Below are 15,533 nucleotides of genomic sequence, written 5' to 3'. Positions count from 1 at the left end.
AGCATCCGTTTTAAGCCTGCTGTCCTCTGAAGCCCGCGGTGTGTTTTGGATGACTGTGTGATGGCATCTCACATTATGAAACCTCTAACTGCCAACTGCAGTAGAGAGCAGGATGAGAGGAAGAGGAGATGGATTGTCTCCGGTTTGGTGGCGAGGAGTGTGGAGTCATTAACTCTGCACTTTACAGAGATTAACTTGTCACCTGGCAAACATTAAAGAGCAAAGACTCAACTTTCACTTATCCGCACACAAAGTTAAAGAGAGAGAGAACAGAGACAAGATTTGTTTTTAACAAAAACTGTAAATATAGAAGAGGTTGGGAATTATTAAATATTCATATTTTCCAAACTGTGATCACTATGGTTGCTGCAATATTTGAGCCCTATGTAACTTCTCATATCAGAAACTACTAACTTTAACTAATAACTGTAATACAGATGTGGCCGAAAATATTGGTACCCGTCCACCTTTTTAAAAAAAAAACTAAATTTTCTCTGTATTAAGTTGAACCTGACAAAAGTATGTGGTATCCATATTTTTTTATGTCACATTGAATATAACTGAAACTTTGCTTTTGGTTAACAACTTAACATATTATTTAATACAATAAATCAAATGAAAATGACATGGCCAAAAATATTGGTACCCTTAACTTATATTAATATTTTGTAGCACAGCCTTTGGAGGCAATAACTGCAGTCAGGTTCTTTCTGTAACTCTGAATAAGGTTTCTAAACGTCTCCACTGGTAGTTCAGCCCAATCACCTTGAGAAAACTGCTCCAGTTCTCTCAGGTTTGATCCAAACTGCAAGTTTCAGCTCTTTCCAGAGATGTTCCATGGGATTCACATCAGGACTCATAACAGACCACCTCAGAACAGTCCAGCATTTTCTTCTCATCCACTCTTGGGTGCTTTTTGATGTATGTTTAGTGTCATTATCCTGCTGGAAGACCCATGACCTTTGACTAAGACACAGCTTTCTGACACTGGGCTGTATGTTTCACTCCGAAATGCCTTGATAGTCTTGACTGTACAGATTCAAGGCACCCAGTGCCTGAGGCAGCAAAGCAACCCCAAAATATCGCTGAGCCTTCATGTTTCACGATAGCCATGGTGTTCTTATCTTTGAAGCTAATTTTGTTTCATCTGTCCAAACTACATTCTCCCAGAAGGACGGTGGTTTGTCAACATACATTTTGACAAAGTCCAGTTTGACTTTTTTGTGTCTCCCTCTTAGATGTGGGGTCTTCCTTGGTCTTCTACCATGGAGCCCATTTTCATTCAGACAGCAATGGATGGTGCGACTTGAAACTAGTGTACCTTGAATTTGAAGATCAGGTTGGATCTGTATTGAGGTTTTCCTCATACAGTGGCACAAAACACCAGAGTGAGTCATTTTCTCCTTTTAAACTGGCTGCATGAGTGATTATGACCCTAACAATCATATCATCAGATTCTCAGATGATACTGCCATCTTAGTTTTGATGAAAAAGGACAGTGACATATCCGACTACTACTCAGAGATACAGGGGTTTGTGAAATGGTTTGAGGACAACCACCTGGTTTTGAATGTTAATAAAACAGAGGAGATGGTGTTTGACCCCAGGGGAGACCACAGGCCTGTGATCATCCACAACAAAACCATCTCACAGGTCTTCTCATACAAATATCTTGGTGTTTTTATTGACAACTCATTAACCTGGAACACCCATGTGGACAGTCTCTGTAGCAGATTACAACAACGATGCACTTCGTACGTTGACTCAGAGATCATGGTGTTGACCAAAAATTTATGTTAGTCTTTTATCAGGCGGTTTTAGAGAGCCTTATGAGATAAAGCATCACAGCTTGGTTTTGTAACCTCTCTGTGCAGCTAAAGTCCAAACTAGTCCAACTGATGCAGACTGCATGCAAGATTATAGGAGTAAAACAGTATATGTCCCTGTAGTCTACTTACAAACAGCCCTAAGGCACGCCAATCGGATAATAACTGACCATCCCATGTTCTACATGCTAAGTACCAGCTACTGCCCTCTGGTAGGAGGTACAGAGTCATTTGTAGCAGACTAAATAGATTTGAAAATTCATTATCTCAGTGTCAATAAAACTTTTAAATAGTGGCAGATAAGGCCAGGATGGGCACTGGATGATCTTTAATGTGAGGGATTTTTTTAATGGAAAAGAGATTTTCTCTGTTTTTTTTTTTGTTTGTTTTTTTTTGATGTGATTGTTTTCTCTGTTTGCCAAGGTGCTTTTAGAATCTTGGTTTGTCACTTATTCACATCTTTGTATATTTGTGTATGTGAAATGGTTTTAGTACTTTGTTATTTATTAACTCATTTGTATTTTTCTTGTTCTGCGTATGAAATATCATCTTTTAATGGTTGCAGCATGGGCGAAGAGCCCAGGGCAAATTTCCCACTCTATGAGACAATTAAATTTATCTTAATCTTAATCTTAATCTTATAAGATTGAAAAAAACAGCAATACTAATTTAAACACAATAGTCTGCTTAAAGTATCACTACAAATAATTATTTCTTACAACTTCTAACAGTTACCAATCATTTTGTCCAGGCTATTTTAGAATGTCTTTGTAGAATAAGCATGAATTCAGTTATTTTCACAACTTTTTTTTGTTCCACTGCAAACCAAACATAGACATGCATTGATAATAAAATATATTTTAATTTCAACACTGCTCAGGGCGAAAGGTGCATTATTTTAATAAATTGCAAGGGTACCAATAATTTCAGCCATGTCTGTAAGAGACATTACCAGTGGTAGCTGTATGATCAATACAGTTTCTATAAACAGTACTGTAATGGTTGTGCTCAGGTTAAGCAGATTATTTAAAACCATTTATACAGTATTTCTCTTTACATGACTTTAATATGATAAAAACAGTAAAATCTTGGGGTCCAATCAGTCTGTCTTGTGACAGATTTATTTCAATTTCCCAGATACTGAATTCAGTGAACATAAATCAATAAGCAATTTTAAACTGTGATAAGAGGTTATTGAACAGTCCCAGGGAGCAAATGCATCATTTTTACCAACCTAAATCCAAAACTGATGAGTATTGCTGTGTCATAAGTTGTGCCATGTCTACAATTTTTCTAAGAAACAAAGATCTTATCTCAGGGTTATGGTGCTATACTTGAAAGATGAGTTGTTTTGTTCTGCAGCTAATACTTTCTGCAGGCTTTAAAACGGTGACTCTCCCACTGCAGAGATATACTGTATATCATTTTGTATTCTGCTGCCAGACAGTGACACTGGCTAATTGATGCTCTCATCTCCACAGCACTAATTGTCCATGAGGGACCTTCTGTGTTTCGCATCTTGGCAAGTCGTGAACCAGCAGTGGAAGGTCCTGAACTATGATAAGTCTATGTACAACGTTGACCTGAAGGACGCCACTGTGGACAGGACTCTGTCTCAGCCCAATTAGGGCTATCAGACTGGGGTAGGAGTGTCCATCTCCTCACTGATGGTGGTAGCTTCCACAGCCACCGGCTCCACTTCTACAACCGTGGTGACGGCCTCAGGAGGACTGGGAACACACCGCAGCCAGAGCTTCGCAGCCAACCCAGCAATAGCACAGAGCTGGTCATGAGAGTCACTACAATCTGAGGAGTCCATTGAGGTCTTATGTCATATGGAGGTGAAAGATTTATGAACTGTCATGGACTCATGATTTTTGGACTCTTTGTGTTATGTTCTTGTGGTTTCCTGTGTTACATTTCTGGTGTCCAGTCCTTTTGGTCATATGGTATTGCTCGTTGATATGATTTGGGTTGTAGGTTTAAAGGACTGCCTTGCATTATTGGTTAGCTTATGGTGTTGTGTACTTGAGTTTATATTCATGTTTATTCTTGGATGGTTTAATGTATGCTGGGTTGTATTAAGAGCATTGTGTTTTCTTTTGGTTTTCTGTTGCTCTGTTTCCCTCCTGTGTTCCTGCACGCCTCCCCAGTCCATTTTTCCTTCCACATCTGCCCTGTATCATGTTCATTAGCCCTGCGCTGGTCTCAGTGTTTTTCCCCAGCCTGCTGTTACCTTCACACCTGCCCTGTATCAGTCTCGTCAGCCTTGCCCTGCTCCCAGTGTTTCCCTCAGCCTATTAGCTCCCAGCCTGCCCGTGTGTCTTGCCACCTGTTCCTCGTTTTTTGATTAGTTCAGTTTGTATTTAAGATTTGGTTTGCAGTTCAGTTTTGTTGGATCCACTGTTCTGTTGAGTTTGTGCTGTTCAGCCTGTTCAGTTGTGTCTTGCTTTTGTTTTTTTGCCTGCAGAGTCTCAGAAATGAAGAAGGTTTTCTTCAGCCCTGCTGAACCAGCTGACAGTTGGGAAAAAAAAGTCTTATTTGAACTGCACTGGATTAATACCATGTTCTTGTTTGATTTGCAGAACTGGTTAGAAATAGTTATTTTAGGGATTTGGGGGTTGAAGAATGACTTCTATAATATGTGCATGGATGTTCATTCTTAACCTTTGTGAACAATATACTGTATGGTGAAGAGAATCTAAGCTCAAGGGTCCATTTTTTTTTTAATGATATTAAATTTTCAACCACATTATTATTGAGTGGGACTTTGAGTTTACTGTAGATACAGGATACCTATCTGTTACCAGGACATCTGTCTGAGAAATAAAAGTCAGAGCGTTTACCAAAGTTGCACAAAACTCCTAATTTACTTGTAGAATGGAAATAGTTTAGATTTTTTAATCTGCATCAAAGTAGTAATCTACAAATATGGATACATCCACCATTTTTCATTTAAATAAATGCAGTAGTTCATAAGAAAACTGTGTAAAAATGCTCTTGATGTTAAGATGACATACTGCATGTTTTTCTTAACATTGTTCAGATGCATCATCCCCACAACTCCAAAAGCAGTGATGCAGTGATTGACTGCATTCACTCAACGTTTCAATGTTTTCTGTTCTTTTCACCCCATTATCACTTTCACATCATATTTTGAGGAAAATGTTTTCTGTTGTATTGGCTCAATCTCTGTGCAAAAATATGCAAAGGTACAAAACCTTTGACTCTGTAATCAGGTTGAAGTCACATGTAAAGGGACACACCAGGTTTTACACAGACTATATGTAAAAATGAAGCAGAGAGCATCTCTTTGATTGAATTTGTCATACAAAGGTAATACATTTGTCATACAAAAAGACAACAAGGAGCACACTGGAATCACAGCTCCCTGTAATTTTAGAAGTCATGTTTCACCCAACTGAGTCTTCCTCTGATTTTGCCAAAGGAATAAAGTTAAAGGGAATTGCGATTCCAGTGTGCGTGCACTCCATGTTCTGATGGAATGTTCTGTCAAGAACAGCATTTTCTTTTCTAGACACTTATTATGTGATTTTGTTGATTGTATGAAGATATTTAGGCAGTTTTGAACACGCTTTTGCTGCTTTTGGAGCACAATTTTGTGTCACCCCTTCTCAAAACAGGACCTTTTGCAGGACGATGCATCTGAACATGGAGAAAAACTGTTGGAGGGACAGTCATTAGAGGGATGGTCATATTTTGCTTAATTGGCACCATTTCCATTCATAGTTTCAGAATTTCCTAGTTTTGTTTAATTACTAACAACATCAGCACCATTCCTCTTCAGATTTTTTTTAATCATAAAAGCAGTCGAAATTGAAACAAGGCAGAACCCCTGTGGCGTTTTTGCAGTTTTTGGCTTGAAGTAACATGACAAAAAAAAACCAAGCCTTTCATGAAATTTATCAATCACATTTTCTATCAAATTTTAAAGCTTTTAACATTTCTAACATTCCTCTTAAAGGGAATCAGTGAGGCACTTTGTAAATCCTGAATGTGTGAACTTCATACAAACCAGTGATTTCAGAGGAGTTGCCTTTCTCCTTGTTGTTGGACAGTGTAATAAAACCATTGTGAGCACTGCTTTCATCTGCAGGAAACTGACTCAAAAAGGATTTTTTTGCAGACTGTATGAAAGACTGTGTGAAGCCATCATGAAATGCAGTAAAGCTGTACTGTAACTAAGTACATTTTCTTGAGCACTTTCCCTGTGAGTAATATTTTGAGGGTTTTGTACTTTCTTCAATTATTTCCAAAAAACAACAGCTTTACACTCCATAACATTTCAGGAAAATATTGTTCTCTTGACTTAATTGCATTCAATTGGCAGATTTTGCAACTTGTTACTTTGCAGATTTTACATACAAAACATGATGTAATCGATTAATCTAACCAGCAGTATTACATTACATTATAATATGTACATGTTATCATGTAACCCTCTGAAAGGAGCCAGTATGTATGACTATTTTTCTTACTTTGATCCTTGAGTACATTTTGTACATATACATAAGTATTTCTGGGGTGATGGGAGTGGGGGTGGCCTAGTGCATCCACCCCACCCCGATTGGGTTTGTTTCATTTTTCTACAAACAAAACTGAATGCCATCAGAATTGTTTGAATGATGCAATAATCACATTAAAAATGATTGCCTTCCCCGGAACTGTAGTTTGCAGTAACGTGCAAGTGCCACAAGATGGCGGTAGCTACATTTGAAGTACCATACAGTAGAGAGCGAACATGGCACCCACCAGATAGAAATTTGATGTCATATTCAAAGAGAGATTTTTGTAGTATGCAGAAGAAAATTCAGGAGAGAAAGCTGCAAGGCACTTTGACATTGACCCGAAAAAGAATCAGGTACTGGAAAAAACAGAAGTGTGTGTGCTGCTGTTAGCTTACAAGAGGAGAGCACAACTAGCTGGAGGTGGTAGGAAAAAAGTTAGCGTGGAGCTAGAGAGACGGTGCTGCAGCCCTGCAGACCATACAAACGCCGCCTATAAAACACGCCCCCTTCAAACTGTGCTATTATCATAATTTGTTACCAACCATGGACTGTATAAAAATAATGGACTTAGCCACCATGAGGTCACCCATTGGTTTGTGGACTTGTGTTTTGAAGCCTCGAGTTTGGTATTTTGACAGTCGCCATCTTGGATTTTTGGAGCCAGAAGTGACCATATGTGGACAAGGGGGTGGAGCTGACCTTAACGCAACCACTAGCTTGGTTAGCATGGTGCATTTACAGTCTATGGTTAACTGTGATAATGCTAATGCTAATGCTAATACTAATTTTCGTTAGTGAAACAAAATGTACTCACTGGAAAAACTGAACATCCGACTGCTTAGATGGTCCTTTAGTACAACTAAACTCTGAACCAAACCAAAATGTTACAAGTAACTTTAATGAACTGAAAACACTCTGAAATAGCTAAGCGTATCCTCTGTGAATCAGGGGTTACACCATGTTTACGTTACCTAACCAACATTGTTGCCGTGGTAGCGACTTGTCAATCACAAGCAGCAACACCCTGAAGCATACCCTACTTTATTGTCAAATTTAAATCTAATGGGACCATAATTTACAAAATGAACATCAAGCTGTATTGAAGACTTGAAACTAGCGATTGAGACCATAAACTCTTAGGAAAATGTTTACTCTTCATTTCAGTTTCCAGACCCGGAACTACCCACTTGTTAGCCATGGATGTATTATAAGAACTGGATACTGGACCAAAAATGGAACCCATTCAATCCAATAAGAAGTGCTCAGCTGGTGCATACGCCAAATAAAGTTTCTAGCTTCTGGGTTTGCTTCCACAGTGTGCGGCCCACTAAATATGCACAGTGGTGTTTTTCCCACTGGCCCTGCCTGGGAGTTCTCACTCTGTCCATAGACTTTACATTGTGGTGATGTCACAGATTTTTAAATTGCTTTTCTTGGCTCGAGGAAAATTTTACAAATATAAAACCACCATCGATCAAAAATTCATAATAGAAAGAGTCCTAATTGACCATGTTAGCAGTTCGAGGTGTCCTGTCAGCAGTTTTACAGATGTCTCTTTTACAATGGTGGTTTATAGGGGAAATGCTTTTTGGGCCATACTGGGATTTTTTGCTACAATACCACAAGTGCCCACCGCGAAAAATTAGCTGCAAGGCTGTTAGCGGCATGTAAAGCAGCTGCAGAGTCCAAACCACACCTGCTCCAAAACAAGCCCACTTGTACACAATGCTACAGTTTCTGAGGAAAACAACAGACTATAGTATGGCTGTGCAATATGACGACATATATTGTGTGACAATAGAAAAAGGTGTATGGTTTCATATCATGTTCTAGTGTTTATTTCATTGTGTTGTAAAGCACACTCTTTATGGCAATATTTTTCATCATTTGGAGTCTGTTTTGCACAGAATACATTGATAAATTACTCTTCTTGGTTTCCTGGCAAACAGGTAACCCTCAGGGGATGTTCACTAAAGGTTCTCCTAAGGTTATATAGTTTGCAATCCTTCCCTAAAGGTTACGTTCCATAAAGGTTCTCTGAAGGTTATTTTAAAATCCTCAAGTAACCTTCAGGGAACATTCTCTAAAGGTTCTGTAAAGGTTATTCTTGACAAAACCTTCAGAGTCTGGGGACTTTTGTTTTGGAAGTCCAGTATCCAGTTACAGTTGATGCCAAGGTCACTGACTTTGGTGATCAGTTTGAAGGGCATGATGGTGGTGAATGCTAAACTGAAGTTGATGAACAGCAGTCTCACATAGTTGTTGTGCTTGTATGCAAAGATAGCATGATGTGTTTAAAAGGTAATAATTTAGCAAATTGGTTTGTCTTTTTGCATATTGAAACTGGAGAGTTTCCTCTGTCCTGTCAAGTTTACAACTACAGTTTTTAGTTTATTAGTCTATCTATCTATCTATGCTATAGCAAGAATGACCAATGACAGTGTTTTTGTAGAGATGCAGTAGGGACAGATAATATAGATTTACAATAAACAATAAAAACAGGGGAAAGCATGTGAATTTCCACTTTTTTTAATTCAAACAAAAAATGGAAAAACAAAATAATGCATTTCTTTATCCTTTTATCAAACAAGTTGAACACAGCTTTGGACAGAGGGTTCACGGAGGCAGCAATGCCATTCCCATGCCTAGTCTGCCGGAAAATATAGGATTGAGTAGTTCAGTTGATCAGTTGAGTAGGCTATTGTGTTTACAAAGAAGATAAACACTCATAAGACAAACTGAACTAAATATGCAGCTGTTTGATTGCTTAACAGCTCTGCTGGAAAACATTAACCACAACACACCCCTAGCCGCATTCCTATTGGCCAAATACTACACAAGGCTTCCTATAGGTCATATACATGTCATGTTATGTACCAACATAGAATAATACCACATCTCCCCTCTCTAGAGAACAAAGGGTAGACTGCCTTTGTCTCACCAACCTTAGAGGATTATTCTGCCTCTTTTGTTAAAAGGTCTATTCCTATCTATATCCTGTGAGGAAGATAGTGTTAAAACAGGCCCCTTAGCGATTATTCAATGTAATATAAATAAGCAATTACAGTTTCTTAAATTCATAGTGATACTTAAAGTGCTCAAAACTACACCCCTTAACAATTAACATAGACTGTGTTTAACTTAACATAACATAAGATAGGTTTTCCTTTTTTCCCACATGCTCTTATTTTAGTTCTCAGGTTCTCTTTTTTTCCCAGACTACAGGTTAAACCTACTATAGCTCCCCCAGACCTGGTTCTGAGTGTGGGAGTCTCTGCAGGTGAGTCTTGGTGTATCACAGCAGGTGGCATGGGAGCCTGCTCAGGAGTTGGCTCTGGCATTTGTTGCTGTGGTGGAGAACCTCTGTCTTGTGCAGATATGTGTAAAGGTATCAAGTGCTAGCGGTTGCATCTCAGCACCCCCTGAGGTAGATCCACCAAGTAAGACCTAAGAGTGATTCTGGAGCACAGTTCCAGACACCTTTGCGTTTGTTACCCATACCAGTGCTCCCGGTGACAAGTCACTGAGAGCTTTAGCACAGTGATGCCTTTTATAGTTTTCAGCATCTCTTCATCTGACTTCCCCACATTCTCCTTTTCCTTCTGGGCGAATGCAATGCTGGCAGGCAGTGCAGGGTCCACCTGAGAGGGAAGAGTTGGCACTGTGGTGCGAAGACGTCGGCCCATGAGGAGCTGAGCTGGGCTGTTACCACTCTGGAGAGGTGTGACTCTGTAGGCAAGTAAAGCCAGTTAGGGGTCACCTGCCTTTTTCAGGAGGTTTTTCATGGTCTGAACTGCCTGTTCCGCTTCACCGTTATTCTGTGGTAACCTCGGGCTGCTGGTGACATGTTTGAACAAGTACAAAGCCGCAAAGGAAGTGAAAACTTGTCCAGAAAACTGTGGCCCATTATCCAACATCAAGACCTGTGGGATGCCATGGTGGAAAAAAACCAACCTCAAATGAACAATGACGTTGATGGATTCGATGTGAGATAATTATGCAATCTCAACATACCTGGAGAAGTAATCAACGACAAGCAGGTGAGTTTTGCTTGCCATTGCAAACAGGTCCGACATGGTTTTTGCCATGGTCTTTCAGGGTGTTCTGCTGGCATGAGTAGCTCTGTGATTGTGCCGCTCTTGTATGCATGTCCTACAGTTGAGCACCATTTCGTTCACTTGCTGGCTGAGTCCCGGCTGACACAGACTGACAAGCATGTGCTTTTCACGTCCCCACACCTTGTGATAGGATAGGATCGCCCAAGACACATGTTAATGCCAGGTGTAAACAGGGCAAAATCCTATTTTTTGAGTTCAGATTTTGTTTGCAGCTGTATCTGATTAGATATTTGACTGTGCTGTAAACTGGATAGTAATGTTTATATCCAGAGTACCTCAGATTTGTTTTGTTTTTATGTGACACTGGGCATATTTACCCTCTGGCACATGACTGATCAAACTTCACACAAGTTAAATTGAAATATTTGTGTAATGTTTCACAACAGAAGTCGGGAAATGAAGACATTATGTCCATGGTCTTTAATTTTAGTAACAGTGTAATGCAGTAACAAAAATTAAACAGAGTAAAAGGATGCAGATGCAGAAAAGCCCCTGGCTACTATTAGCAAAAATACAGTACATTGTGGTATTGATGCTTTTAAGTAAAGGATCCGCACCACCATGCATCTCATCTCATCATAAGCTTGAGTATGTATGAGTTCCCTTAGTCATAATTTAAAGATGTTCCAGCAGAAACAATGGATTGAATGTCACCAAATACACTGATGATGATATCTGTATCCATGCACATACACAGACCCAGACAGTTAACAGTACCATCAGTGTTTAGGATTCTTGTGTGCCCTGGTCTGGTCTGTTGAGGTCTCTATAATCTATGATCATTGTTTTGTTTCTATGATACACAGCTGCTCTACCTGCAAAGTTCATTTGGATGCAGCAGGCATTTAAACAGAGCACCACCCAGGAGAGGGAATTTCACATTACCTGCTTCTCTCTTAATCACTCACTTGCTCACTCAGCATCTCTTTAGAAACACACCCCCATCTCACACACACACACACTTGAGTGCCCTAAACAGCGCCAGCACTCTGTAAGCAGGTCAGTGGCAGTATCGCTGGATTTCTCTAATTGAGCCCCTGACAAGGGACTTCCTAAGCTTGCTGCCTTTGTTGAATGTCAATAAACAGACAACAATGTAATGCATTCCTACTAAAACTGATGCAGCGTCAGAGTATACAGTGTGGGATCTGATTAAAATACTTCTCCCAAACTAAGGAGTCATGCCTCTAAATGTCCAATCCTGAATTGAAGCATTCCCATATTAGCCCTTTTTAACATGGCTGCCCTGTTTTGTTTGCAAAGGGAAGGACTGTTTCAAACAGCAGGTTTAATGAGTTACAGTATCCGGACAATTTTACATTTATCATTTCCAGATTTGAGTGGATTCTAGGTTTTACTTGAGAAAACATGAATCAGATAACTCAGTAATCAAGCTTTCCGGGAAAGGCCTGTTTTGAATATTTTTCTTGTTGTTGTTGTATTGGACAGTGAAGATTTTATCCTCCTGAGAATCAAAACATTAGATTTTAGTGGTGATAGATCTAGTATTTACAAGTATGTGAAGCTGCATCCCCAAAGTGAACAAAAAACTAGATAAACAACAAATGGTTTACATCACATCTTCTCATCTGTTCTCCACTATCCCCACGCCCTTGTCCCTAAGCTTGCTGCTATCTTGCTTTCGCTTTTTGTCTCTCTCTGCATATATATGGATCTCCAGTTTTTTAGCTTTGGTTATTGTGCAGTCATGTGCCGGTGGGAAAGTCCAACATCCTGGACTTCCAAGTCAGCTGCCAAACACAATTACCAGTAAATAGGACAACTTGAAAGGCAAATATAATCCAATAGATGAAAATTTCTTGCAATGGTAGACCTTAACTGAGAGTGCTATAAATGGCTGAGTATAAACCTAATTCCTCAACAACATACTATAATACATGAGCAAATACAAAACATTTACAGCAGGTGGTGGTCACAAATTATGATTGTAAGCCTCTTTAGCAAAATATTGGGTGGATTAACAAACTCTGTCACTTCAGATTAATCCCCCCGGACTTAATGCATCCCTGCATGTAAACATACTGTAATTGATTCATCTTAATGCTATAGGAAAACTTACAGTGAAGTTATACACTTCAGACACTGCTATGTGCCTCAGGTAACATTTTCACCAAAGTATATCTGTACTTGCTTTTAAATACTAAAGTTCAATGAAGCATTAAGTTTCAATCACCGGGACCAGCGAGTGACCTCGCCACAGTTACTGCAGAGAGGACACGACTCTGCCCTTGATTTATTAAAAATGAATAAAACCACGGAGGCATGAAAAGACAGGCAGGTCATCTGTAATAATCTATCTACAGTGTCTGAGAGGAAAAACGTCCTTCAAGAGACAATGAAAAATTGTTTTTTAGCAGTAAGAGGTAAGCTTGTGCTGCATCGCCTATAGTGCCGTCAAATACAGCAGACCAATGTATATAATATATAATAAATATTCAGATTAAGGAAGAATCAAACTAAATTAAAGAAGATTAAAGTAAATTAAATTTTTGTTAAGGTTAATGAATTAAAAATGTAGTGTGTTATTGTATAGATGGAGTTACCGGTCAAAACACCTACATTTTTTGAGTTTTTATTGAAGTTGACATAATTTAATGTCTTAATGTACTCTGAAATTAAAGCGATGAATAAATAAATAATTGGAAATGTTTTTGTTTAACAAAATGTTAAATCTGGAAACTTTTTGTTTAACAAAATGTAATATAAATTTTTAACTCATTGAAGTACACACCTTTTGCAGACATAACAGCTGAACACCCTCATGGCATTCTTCCTACAATGGAAATCAAATATTGTCAGGAAAGTTCTTCTCAACACTGCTGCAGAAGTTCCCACAGATGTGTTGCACTTGCAGGTTGCTTTGCTTTCACCATTTCGTCCAGTTCATCCCAAACCAGCTCGATGACTGTGCTGGACATTGTTGTCTTATACTTTTCTTCTGAAGTAGCTCCAAGCCTGAAGGTATGTTTTGGATCATTATCTTGCTGTAGGATGAACACCTGACTGCCGAGTGCTGCGTGGCTCTGCAGGATGCTGTGGCATCCCTTTTCTTCCAGGCTGCCAGTCACCAACTCCAGATCCAGCGAGAGAGCCCCAGACTATCACTGCTTCCTCCTCCATGCTTTTATACAAACAGAGGTTTTGTAAGATCAACAAAAGCTGGGACCCCTGTAGAAATTGTTGGTATCAACTTTCAAGGCTTAATTTACATCCATTGCTTTGCATTAATTGATCCCTGAAAAAGGCCTTTTTATTTTTTTTTTAACCTCTGGCAGTTTATTGCTTACCTTTGTACCATTTATGGTTATTTGCTGGACTTGAACTGCTTAAATTTCAATAAAAATTGGAAAATGGGGGTGTTCTAAACCTTTTGACTGGTAGTGTATACAGTTAATGGCCTTTTTGCATTTATAAGCAGTATATAAACAGTTAATAAATGGTCTATAGTATATTGTAGATGTTAGCAGATAAAACGTATTTGTTAATGTATTTGTCATTAATCCATAACAATATAGTAAAACACAAGTGTAATAATATGAAATATGTCATCATAGTAGTTATAATGATTGACTAATACTATACATTAATAAACACTTTAAAAAAGAAAACTCCATTATAGTGTGTTATAAACCATTTATTAATGCTTGATATACGGTTTATGAATGCTCAATAGGGAGAGTTAAAGTGCACATATATACACATAAGTATATGTTTTGTTATTGTTATTATTTTATGCAACTTTACATATTAACATTTTACATACAAAACATGATGAGCTTTAAAAAATATGATGTATTGTTACAGCTTAAAGGATAGGTTCAAAGTCAGTTGTCCATTTAAACACTGAAAGAGGTTTTCCTCGCTGTAATCATTCCTCCTGTTCATACTGGCTGTTAAAAGATCCCTTTCAAATGTGCTTTCAGTGAAAGTGATGGGACAAAATCCAGATTGTGTCCATGCAGTCATTTTGTGCAAAAAATGCATTTAAAAGTTGATCTGAAGCTTATATGAGGCTTCATCAGTCTGAGTTAGTCATATCAAGTGGATATCTGCCACATTTACAGTCTTTTTAGCATTAAATTCCCTCTTTGTGTTTCCTCAGACAGTGTTTTCCTGTTGAGCTGCGGTGGAAGTTTTTAACAAAATGAGGGACTTTGGCACTAAAAAGACTGTAATGCTGACTACTTGATTTGACTCATTTGAAGCTTCATATTAACTTCAGATAAACTTTTAAATACATTTCAGAATCAGAACCAGGTTTGTTGCCAAGTAGGTTTGCATATACAAGGAATTTATCTTGGTGTTGTGGTGCAAAACAGTCAAAAAATACTCAAAAATTAAGTAATCATAAATAATAGGTCCCAGGCCTTGTTGATGACGCCTGCTGCAGTTGGGATCAAACTGTTCTTGTAGTGTGAAGTTCTGGTCTTGATAGACCTCAGCCTCTTGTCAGAGGGTAGTGTTTCAAAAAATGTACGTCCGGGGTGGACATATGCCTCCTTGCACAGAGGGAGGCCTGTGGATTTTGACTTACATTGTGAACAATCTTCTAATAGCCAGTATGAACAGGAGGAATGATTACAGCAAGAAAAACTTATTTCAGTGTTCATTTTTGGGGCACCTGACTATTATTTTAAGACAGACTTGAGAAATTGTGAACCTGTCCTTTAAAATACTAGAAGGAGTACTTCATACCAAGTACATCTTTCTTTAAATTATATGAATGGCTTGTTAATACTGATGAGCAGCTCAAGCATGTACCATGTTATTACTACATTTTGGGTATTTACAGCAGTTAAATTCCAACGTGACATCTCTCATGCTGTATAGTCTTGAAGTATAAACAGACTGTGAGAGTGCACGGCTCTCTCCATGTAAGGATAAACAGCGGTGGAGTTCAGTGTTTGTAAAGCTGCTGTTTGGAGAGGATCAGTCTGTGACTCTGATAGTTATTCTGTCAAGTCTGGTAGATAAATAGATTATTGTGGCCTGCTATGTTTACTTAAAGCCACTTTCTTTCTTTTCCATAATTAAACCTC

The sequence above is a fragment of the Thunnus maccoyii genome, chromosome 11 (assembly GCF_910596095.1).
Source record: "Thunnus maccoyii chromosome 11, fThuMac1.1, whole genome shotgun sequence".
In the NCBI taxonomy this organism is placed as follows: Eukaryota; Metazoa; Chordata; class Actinopteri; order Scombriformes; family Scombridae; genus Thunnus; species Thunnus maccoyii.
Note: the sequence above shows the minus strand (reverse complement) of the source record.